We start from the raw sequence: 9,591 nt of genomic DNA, 5'->3' as shown, positions 1-9,591 counted from the left end.
GGCGGATAGTGTTGAGGATCGGAGGTTCCAGATGTTGCAGCCACTCAGCCCGAACCAAAGAGAGTTGACATGCAAACTATACAGTCGCAACGACACTCAGGGATTAAAAATCGAAGAACTCAAGCAAGAAATTCTAGAGCAGAAATCCGCCCTAATTGCCAATCAAAGGAAAACGGAGGAGATTGAAACGCAACTTACCAAAGCCGAGAAAGCAAATGACACGTTGGGGGAACGAGCTTAACCACACAAGTATCAAGCTGAACGATCACATCGAAGAAACGAATAAATTGGACGAAAAATAGGACGACCTGGATTACTATTCACGTAAAAACACGGTAGAAATTTTTGGGCGTACCTGCAGGCGCGTACACATCAACCGACGACCTTGTATTGGAGTCATCAACGTCGAAATCAAATCGGATTATATAGAATATCACATAAACTCCAAAGAAAACAATATTAAGCCAGTAATTGTCAAATTCGTGAGGCAGAGAAAAGTAAAATCACTTCCCTGCAAAGCGAAAATTAAGCTTAAAAACATGAAAACCTCTGACTTATTTCCAAGCTATGCTTACGCGTCCCGAGAGCAGCAACATACATTCATCAACGAGAATCTTACGAATTATCGAGGAGAGCTGTTCTGGAAAGGAAACAAGTTGAAGAAAGATAAGACGAGTACCAGCACTCGGATAATAGATGGAAAAAGTGGCATTCCTGAGAAGGAACCTCTCAAAATGTCCTCAACAGACCAAGGTGCAAGCGTATACCGCCATGGTAAGACCACATGTAGAGTATGCATCAGCTGTGTGGGATTCCCATCTAAAGAAAGATGGGAAGAGAGTGGAAACCATCCAGAGGCGGGCAGCCAGATTCATTAAGGGGGAATCCAGAAGGGAAGATGGCATTGTGACTCAGTTGTTAAACGATCTTGACCGGCCACCCCTTGAATTAAGAAGGAAATGTCACCGCATAGAAATTTTTTTACGAATCGTTGCATGGCAGAAACACGATTTCCATCGCAGCTCACCTGAAGGTGCCTTCAAGTTACAACACAAGATCATAGGCAACCTACATAAACCCAGGTATACGTACGAGGAGAGATCTACGGGAACAATTTCTTCCTAAGAACAATGACAGAATGTAACAGCTTGCCATCCAACATACGCCAGTTGAAACCAGAGACCCCCTTCAGGCTGGTTGCACATTTTAACATTCAACAATTTTATTTATTTATTTTTGTAAGAGCACCATGCACAGCTGCACAGTATTACTTTGCTCTATATTAACTTGATCACATGCACCTGCACCAGCATTCCGTGTCGGAATGGGCAACCTTTGACATGTATAATGTAAATGTAAATGTAAAAAATATCGTGCTAAATGTAGAGAAAACAAATGCATTCTGGCTAGGGAAATGGTTGAATAATAGAACCAAACCGATAGGGATGAAATGGGTGAATACTCCCACAAAATTATTGGGAATCTTAGTTTTCTATGACGAAAAAGGCAATGACCAGATGGACTTTAATTTGAAAGTACTAAAGCTGCACAAAAATTTAGACATTGGAAATTGAGAGGATTAACACTTTACTGAAGGGTACAGATAATTGAATCTTTGGGTTTGTCTAACTTAATACACTCAATTTCAAATTTTAGCGTCCCTAATAGCACCGATGGTAAAAGATAAAATGTTTCGTTTCTTTTAGAAAAATAAGAAGCACAAAATAAAACGGATTAGTATGTACCAAGACCTTTCCAAAGGGGGCTTACAGATGGTTGACATCAAACTTGAGATAAAATCGTTCGAACTTAAAAGGATCAAAAGACTTCTCTTTAAAGATAACTGGAACTGGAAAGTAGCCCCGGACCATTTTTGTTATCTGTCAAGATATTTACTACAATACAAACTTGTGTTTTAAGAGCAACAAAAGTGAAAGCAGTGTTGTTACTTCCTTACTAGTTACAGTGCGCATGTGTCTGGCAGTAATCTGGCTGTTGTCTATAAATCTCAAACTGGAATGTCTAGCCACAGCATAGGCTGGGCCCATCAAACTTCTGTAAACACCTATAAACTACTTACGTTACGTGACTATGATCCTCACTAACTTTACAGATTAAGTCATTTTTTAATTATATTAAATTAAGATTAGAAATCGTTTCTCCTCCACCCCCTCCCCGCGCTATTAGTTGTTTATTTGCTTTCTTATTTATCTTTAATATTTAAGTTTTCCTTTCCATTTTTTCCTCTTTTTTCCCTTTTTTTCCCTGTTTGATTTAATTGTAGCTAACCTACGTTGTTATAATTAACTTATTATTTTCTTTTTTTCGTTTTCCTATTGTAACACAAGTAAGTAGCACTTGGTGTAAATAAGTAATGCATATTGTGGTATGGATGTAGTAATAGTACAGTACTTTGTTATTGTAATTTATAATTTGTGATACGTTTAATTTGTTGGTGTGTTACTTTAAATAAATAAATAAGTAAATAAATAAAAAAATAAATAAAAAAATAAATAAAATATATATCTTGACAGATGGGCTGATTGACTAATTACTAATTGATTGAGGGAGAGGCCCATTGGCTTAATGACTGGCTTACTGTCTGACTGACTGACTGAACGAACGAACGCATGAATGAATGAATGGATGAATGAATGAATGAATGAATTAATGAAAGAATGGGATACTACTGAGTGACAGGTTGAAAGGCTGAGTGACTGAATTTTTGGACGAGTGACTACTTCTTCTACTTCTACTTAGCTTCTTTGTGCCTCGTGACTACTTACAAAAGGATAATTCTATCCCATTTTTATACCTGAAAAGCCAGCAAAGACCTCTATGTTATCCTTGTTGCATTGTGGAATCGGACAGAGGAGTGGGACTACAAATCCAGACTTCATCAAGGAAATGTAATTCGTCTTTATGACGGTTTAGACGTTAGGATCATTCGCGTCACCATCAAAGAAAAAGTAGGGAAATCCTTTCTGTTTGAGGAAAGACGGGTTTGCGGTTTCTGAAAGAAAGCCAAAATATGAATAGATCTGTAAATCATTCCATATTCAGCCACAGGTTTCAACCGTATTCAAGACTAGACATCAAACTCCCTCCCCTGTCTCAGAGTAACTCAATCACTATTGCTGTCAGTTGCTATTGAAGCAGTCATGGTGATATTTACTTCTATTTATATTATGAAAGACTCCTCCCATACCAACCATAACCATTGCCATTAACCATTGCCAGTCCAGAATAAGTTCCGGACTGAGAGTTAAATAATGAATGAGTTCGTTCTTAGTAAGAAACAGACAAAATTATCTTATTTCTCATTTCTATCATACCAAAGCTGAACTGCCTGAAGAACATACCTCTAACCGAGAAAGGCCCGTACATCCAGCCTATAAAGCGTATCTATATGTAATATATCAAACACGAAATGCCGTGTTTGACTACATTTCCAGGCACCGAGAAGAGAGTTGAAATACGACGCGGAGCGGAGTATTTTTGACGAACTTCGAGGTGTTTGGAAATGTGGTCAAACACTGTCTTGAGTGTTTGACATATCTTCTCAATCGAAACTAAAGCTGAGGGGAAAACGGAGAAATAGAATCGTAAAACTCTATGCCAATTAAGATCAGATATCCAAATACCGCCACGGTTCATGACCGTCCTTTGTTTAAACTTGATGAATTATGAATTAGTTTGAGAACTGTGTCTAAAGACTATGTTTTCTCTCTCCCGCGGGAATAATGAAGAACACTGATCTAACGCTTGGTAATTTGGCAGTTCTAAGTATAAGTAATAATATTAGCTTACTTGAGCAGTCAGGCTATGGAAGCTGTTGCGAATACGGGAATAATAAGGAAAAAAACCGCCATTGTCCGGATGAACAATAATACACCAGAGGAGGATTAAATAAAAAATCGAACCCCCTCTTGCACATCGCCACACATACATAATCCGAGCCAATCTTGTTACAAGCTAATGCTCCGTTCTTAGGAGCTGCGTACAGTGGGCAAGTTTTGCCTGTAAATAAAATGAAGAAACCATGTTAACAATTTTGTAACAACATCATTACTAAAGTTTCATTATGCAACACATCTCATGACACTTACCATATGAACATGTCAGCGCGGTGCTTTGAATAAGCTAGCTCTTTACTTACGTTTCAAGGTTATTCGGAAGCTGCATATTGCTTCGTTTCCAGACGCATCTATGGCCCTATATAACACTTCATACGAGCCAGGAACGGCGAAAAGCTCTCCAGAATGTCTGTTGGAACTTACTGATGGCGACACGCCCGAATTGTCCGTAACTGTAGGCTTCCGCCAGTAAACTCTGACATCATATAATGTAAGATTATCCATTACTATGTCACTTGGGCAATACGTGAAGACAGGTGACTCCTGGTCTAAACCAAGAAATTTCGCATAGTTATAGAATGCAGAATGCATATGAATGCATATAAAATGGACAAGAATTGGAAACGTACGAAAAAAAAAATCTACCCTTAATAGGCCATTTCCGAGTTACCTTGTGCCTCTGTTTCAACACGAGTCTTCGTGCAGAACCTTTCATTTGAAACTGGTTTGATTTGCATGAAAATAAACATGTAGGTGGAACTTATTTTCACTGATATGAATGGTTTTGCACGAAGACTCGTTTTAACACAGAGGCCAAAGGCAAGTTGGAAGTGACCTATAAAACTTTAGCTTGGGCCAGGGTACCTTTTCTGGCGGGGTCTAAAGTGATCCTTTCACAGGCCTCAACGCGACTTTGTATTTCTTAACTCTGAATATAGGTTTGACACATGAGTGTGTTGTCTTAGGTTTTCTTACTAATCATGGTTAACTCCTTTTGTTATCGAGCCCAATAAAGCTAAAAGGTACAATCCGATTCTCTTACCTAGTACTGCAGCGCGAGTCGCAAATGTGACGAGAAAAACTGTTAAAATCAAACTTTGCAGAATCATCTTGTATAGCTGTTATGACTGAAGGAAAGTCAAGAACGCTTTGAACCCAAATCATATCTACCGATCTTGGCCACGTCAGTATTTTACCAGCTGTTCTCATTTGTAATTGTGAAAGGTGTATTAAGAAATTATCTTCAGTGAAGTAGAGGAAATTTATTGCTAAAAGCCATTAAAAATGTAAGAAAGAAATATTCATTAGTGTATATGTAAATCAGATACGAAATTTCTCTTGATTTACCTTTGCTTTCTGATTTTATCGGCTTAAATAGGTCGTGTCGCTAAAGTTTTTTTTTATTTTTAAAAAATATATATTTTAAAATTTATTTATTCACTAACAGACGGAAAAAAAACTACTCACAATGGAAAATACTTACAACAAAATGCTTACATTCCCTACATCAGTAATAGTTACATGAAACATCTTACATACAATTACGTTACATTCCTTATTTTACGGTACTTTCACCGCAGTTACAGTACAAAATTCATCTGCTACCTACTTGGTTATACTTACACCACCAACATTCCGGTACTTATTCCCCTCCCCCTTTTGTATATGATATTATTTGGACAAGATTAACCCCTTTTATACTTTTTACAATAACGTCTTTGATTTCTAGTTTACTTTGAAAGAACAAAAAAACGCTAATAATTTGACATTACTTAAATTTCTACCAAAAGATAATGCTATATATTACAATAGTTTTTTTTTCTGGTTTTTTCTTTCCACTAGTTACCACACGCTGTTACATAATGCTGGTGCTCACTTTCATATATTTCTTAACTACTTAATGATTTTGTTTTTAGTTGATTTGAAATATTGTGTCTGTATTTGGGGTAGCATGCTCATTATGAAAAGCGCGTACAAGATAAAAAACAACAGAGAAAGAGGAAAACAAAACAGGGCACAAAAGAACACAAACTACGAAGGAGGCCGCTAGTCCCGGTGTAAGGTTTTGGAAAAATAAAGAGTAAAATTAGAGAGTAAATTGAATAGGAAAAGGGGAGCTGCTACGTAAAGGCGGATTGAAGTCACAGTTCATTTGAATAGATTCCATTTGGATTTGTATTTCTTAACAGTGTTTGTCTTTTAAGCATAACACTTTTCGATTTCTTGGCACTTAAGGAAAGTTTGTGAAAATACTTGTAAATTCGGAAAAGTTTTCTTTATTTTCGATGAATGTGATATCTGCCAATTAGAAATGTATGGTGTACAAGTATATCCTCTGTACTATCAGCTAGTCCCAGACAAGTTGGTAGGGTCAAAGAAAAGTCCTGTGGCTTTATCTGATGCTGTATCAACCAATGTTGGATATTTTGCCAAAAGGTTTGAACGAATTTACAGTCCCAGAAGAGATGGATCAGGCTTTCTGTGTTTTGGCACAGAAAGTACATGTGTCTCTTATAGAGATAATCATTCGTTACAATTTTTCTGTAAAGAAGCTTGAATTAGAAAGACTGAAGTTTAGTTTCTTTCGTGCAATAGAAAGGCAAAATATATGACTTATCCCATTTTATCAAGTTTTCGTAATTTTCTCAGTCAGCTATCTATTTGCTCTGGCTTTTATCAGGTGTTGAAGTGATCCCATTGACAATTAACTGATACGCCTCTTTGCAAAAGCTTGAGGGCGATAGTAACTTTTGACTACGAGTGAGCTGTTACGGCTCAGGGAAAGTCAAGAACGCTTTGAACCCAAATCATATCTACCGATCTTTTGGCCACGTCAGTATTTTACCAGCTGTTCTTACTTGTAATTGTGACAGGTGTATTAAGAAATTATCTTCAGTGAAGTAGAGGAAATTTATTGCTAAAAGCCATTAAAAATGTAAGAAAGAAATATTCATTAGTGTATATGTAAATCAGATACGAAATTTCTCTTGATTTACCTTTGCTTTTTGATTTAATCGGCCTAAATAGGTTGTATCGCCAAAGTTACTGGAAGGCAAAAAATTTATGTAGGATGTTATTTGTTTCACAAATTTTTATTATGTTAATTTGCGTTGGTGTTGCGTGGCTTGTTCACGTGTACAAAAATCACAGCTGGCTAGTGCAGTCAATAATTTATGGAAGGTGGCAAAGCGATGGGTGTTTTGATACCATTTCGCGTACGAATTTTGAAAAGATGTACGCAACAAATATACTTTTAGCTGCATTTGACGATATTTTTTTTTCTCATAATATTACGAATCACGTTTGTTTGTTATTTGCTTTTCACTCTTCGCAAACAAAGATTTGCACTAATGTGTCAAGCATAAACCTTTTGTCGCTTCTGAATAATGTATATTTTTTAATCTTCTTTAAAGTGCCTTAATTAATAATTTCTGCCTTTTCTTTAAAATCAGTTGGGGCCCCATTTAGACACCGTACTTCACATGAGTCGAATCGATCGAATTTAAGCCGGACACCCAAATTAATCCGCTGGCTGAATTGGTTCAGGCGCCAATCTTGATTTCACCCTGAAGGAATTCAACAGGAGAAACAAGAGCATTTCGGCCAGTTTTGAAAGGTGCTCAACTCCTGTAAACATGGTAAAGAACAACCAAGCACAATCCAAAGGCGTCCTGCCGAAAATACAAGAAAAGTCCTAAAAGTCGGCAGAAAGGAAGAGAATGATACAAACTGCATTAATCTATTTAACTGCAGCCGGCCACTGATAAAGTGGTTCAGATGTCGTACTTCGCATTACCGCATGAACTTATTTACAACGTGCAGTTTTAACTCCCAGCCTTTTTGTATATAATTCAATTTGGGCAAAACGCTACTAACTGCGATATATAGGTCAATTCACAAATGCAATGTTCACACGTAATTCAAACACAGGCAAGAAAACGTTTTTGATTTTTGAGGCTGTTCACAAAGGTGGCAGCAAGTTTGCACACGAAAAAACGGACTGCACATATCGGCTTCGTCTGCGATGAGCGAAACCCGCCAGCCTCTATTTTGATGCACTGAGGCACAAAGCATACTTTTGTGTATTCCCTGGTCTTCAAAATGTGTCAAAAATACTAATTACTTATTAACCAAACGTGGGCTCCTTACAGGAAAATCACCTATCGTTCATAATTTTACATTCGAATGCTACAGTTCAAACCGAGTTGCACTGGAAACGTTTTGCGACCGTCCATGTTTGTTTTGCAAAATTGGCAAAGTAGGTGTGATTCGGAGGCAGTGTTTAATACGGATTGTAAACGGAGCATTTATGTCGGACACAAGTGTTTTACTTTGTCCGGTGAATTTAAGGTCGCGAACAAACACATCCAAACTGAAAAATACGAAATCGACATGCAAATCCACATCAGCGTTTAATAATAATAATAATAATAATAATAATAATAATAATAATAATTTCAGCAGCCATGCAAATTTATTGGAACAAAAGAGAGTGTGGCAAAAACTAGAGCTAATAATAATAATAATAATGAGAAGGAGAAGGAGAAGGAGAATGAGAATGAGAATGAGAATGAGAATGATAATGATAATGATAATAATGATAATAATACGTGAATTTATATAGCTTTCATTTTCAAAGTTCAATGGCGCTTTACAATGTTTGTGATTAAGATTAAAACTACTTCTACCTAAAATGACAATATCATTTTAGGAATTAGGATTTAAAATGATTTGAGATTAAAACTACTACTTCTTAAAATTACAATGTCATTATAAAAGTTCAAGATAAAAAATTCAATAAAAGGTGAGCTATCTATAAATTCTACTTTGCCTGAACTTAAATTTACACGTGATATCATAGTTTCTTTTACCGTGAATTATATTAATTTTCAAAGCCCCGTTCCAATATTGAGTTAAAAGAAGAATTCATTCATTGTAAAAAACTTCCAGCGTTTTGTCGCGGCGCTTCAGACTCTACTTGCCGTGGGTTCTAGAGATTTCGCTGACCTCCAGTCCATGGACCACCACGATGGACTACCGAAATGGACTACCTAAATGGAATGCTAAATGGACTAGCCATATGGACTACCTTAAAAAAAGACAATCTTGAGAGGAGTATTGTTGGAAAGAACAATAAACTATCACTGTTAAGCCCTAGGGTACTAGGGCTAGGGGAGGGGAGAAATTGATTTGGTGGGCTATCTGGATCAAGAGATTTTCACACTTAGGTGCTGCCCTGGGGTCGGAAATTTAACGTGGCTGTTATGTTCATTTCCATAAGTCTTTCTTGTACCTTCTGATCTGGTGTGTTTTTCAGCTAGAAAAAAAGGTTTTCATATTACCCTCTGTCCATTCTCAAAAATAATATCTTATTTTTAAAGCTCTTTCTATAAGAAAGTACTGTGATGGAAGGAAATCGCATATTATCCGAGACGTTGTAATCTGATGTTAGGCGGGGGAAAGGGGCGGGTAGACCCAGAGGAATTTCGCAATTTTAAGGAAACCAGAGTCAAATTCGTCTCTGCTCACACCTAGTGAATGTCAATTTTCCATTTTCTGTCAGAGACACTGCTGCCATGTCAAATTGCCAACCCTGGGGCAGCACCCAAGTGTGAAAATCCCCTGATCCAGAAAGCCCGCAAAGTCAATTTTCCCCTATCCTAACCCTAGTACTCTAAACTGAACACTCAATCTGACTCAAAGCAGAACTATTTAATATTTACTTAACACTCGC

The sequence above is a fragment of the Orbicella faveolata genome, unplaced genomic scaffold, assembly GCF_042242905.1.
Source record: "Orbicella faveolata isolate gen_17 unplaced genomic scaffold, um_ofav_v1 contig_35, whole genome shotgun sequence".
NCBI lineage: Eukaryota > Metazoa > Cnidaria > Anthozoa > Scleractinia > Merulinidae > Orbicella > Orbicella faveolata.
The sequence above is the reverse complement of the archived record's forward strand: the minus strand, read 5'-3'. Positions refer to the sequence as shown.